This window comes from Bison bison, unplaced genomic scaffold (genome assembly GCF_000754665.1).
Source record: "Bison bison bison isolate TAMUID 2011002044 unplaced genomic scaffold, Bison_UMD1.0 scf7180017864168, whole genome shotgun sequence".
Classification (NCBI taxonomy): Eukaryota; Metazoa; Chordata; class Mammalia; order Artiodactyla; family Bovidae; genus Bison; species Bison bison.
The window spans coordinates 1,262,369-1,264,505 of NW_011494740.1; positions in this window are offsets into that span (position 1 = coordinate 1,262,369).

The following is a 2,137-nucleotide window of genomic DNA, read 5'->3' on the forward strand; positions in this document are numbered from 1 at the left end:
CAGCAATGACTATGATCTTGCCTGGCAATGCCCACAGCTAGATGATTCTTCCAAGTGAAATTCAAGTTCACATTGAAGACAAAATTATCTGCCTCAATACATTTGTCCTTTGACCAAGAATTTGAAAACACTTCCAAGATCAAAAGATGAAATCTCCCTTCATAGACAATGTTTTGTTGGCCAATATTACTACAGCCAAAATAGTCCCAGCCACACATTTGCCTACATTCTGATTTAAAGGTCAGAGAGAGTAAGGGATACACCCTAAGTCAGCCAGGGCTTCAGTCGTTAGGGGTTTCTTGTCCTTAATTCTCTCCATAAGGCTCAGCATGGTTGTTTACAAACACAGTTTTCTTCAAAAGAGCTTGTATGTTTTTCTTAAATCAAACCAACTATCTCGGTGCCAGATTCCAAATATAGGACTACTTCACCACCTTTTTTTTCCATCTTCCCTAAAGGGGGCTTCCCTTGTAGCTCAGGCAGTAAAGAATCTGCCTGCAATGCAGGCGACTTGGGTTCAATTCTTGGGTCGGGAAGATCCTCTTGAGAAGGAAATGGCAACCCACTCCAGTATTCTTGCCTGGAGAATCTCCATGGACGGAGGAGCCTGGCAGGCTACAGTCCAAGGGGTCGCAAGAGTCAGATATGACTTAGCGACTAAACTACCACCGCCATTTAAAAGCTTGTTTAGAAAAATACCAATACAGTATACTAACGCATATATATGGAATTTAGAAAGATGGTAACAATAACCCTGTGTACGAGACAGCAAAAGAGACACGGATGTATAGATCAGTCTTATGGACTCTGTGGGACAGAGAGAGGGAGAGGGTGGGAAGATTTGGGATAATGGTATTGGAACATGTATAATATCATGTATGAAACGAGTTGCCAGTCCAGGTTCAATGCACGATACTGGATGCTTGGGGCTTGTGCACTGGGACGACCCAGAGGGATGGTATGGGGAGGGAAGAGGGAGGAGGGTTCAGGATGGGAAACACGTGTATACCTGTGGGGGATTCATTTCGATATTTGGCAAAACTAATACAATATTGTAAAGTTTAAAAATAAAATTTTTAAAAAAAGCTTATTTTTTAATTAAAATAACATAAAGTGCTCATATTTCACAGAGGAAAGGTATAAGGTTGAAGAAAGAGGGACTAAAATAAATTGGCAGTCCCCACAAACAAGTGGAGACATATTCAAAATAGGGTAATTCAGAGCAAGGCTGTATTCCAGAGGCAAGGTTAACAAATGTGTGGGTTTAGGAGAGCCACAAAGGCGAGTGTGATAACTTGAAAGCAGCTGGGACAGTCTCACCAGTGAGACTGAGGATAAAAGGGAGGAAGTATTATCAGAATCCAGAGGGAAGACTTCGCTGGTGGTCCAGTGGTTGGGAATTCACCTGCCGGTGGAGGGGACATGGTTCCATCCTCACTCCAGGAAGATCCCACGTGCCAAGGGGCAACTAAACCCATGAGCCATAACTACTGAAGCCTACACACCTAGAGCTCACGCTCTGCGATAAAAGAAGCCACGCAAATGAGAAGCGCCTGCACTGCAACTAGAGAAAGACCATGCAGTAATGAAGACCCAGCCCAGCCAAAAATAAGTTAGTTAATTACAAAAATAATCCAGAAGGAGAGAGTTGGGTGGAGTCTGTTTTGTGAAGAATGGTGACTTTTGGTAGGAGGACAGAGGTGGGTCTCACAAAGAAGGGGCCAAGGGAAGACATCCTTGAGTTTGCATTCAACCGTCTCACACAGCTTCCTTCAAGGGCTTTCCTTTGGCCAAAAGTAAAAGGTAGTCTGAAGGCATGGAGAACCCTCTTGATTGAGTTCATACGCATCAGCCTCTTAGGATCAATAATTTTGCTGGGTTGTGATGCTTAGAAATTGTAACAAGAATGACCATATATAGTATCTCTGGTATGTACCAGACACTTGTACTTTATTTCTTCTAATCCCTTTACTACCCTCTGGGGTGCATATTTTATGGACTTCCCTGGTAGCTCAGCTGGTAAAGAATCTCTATCTCACATATGTGAAAACTGACTTGGAGACTCAGTGACTTGCTCAATGTGGTCACACAGCTGATAAGTGTCCCATCCTGATTTTGAACTCCATTCTGTTCCTTC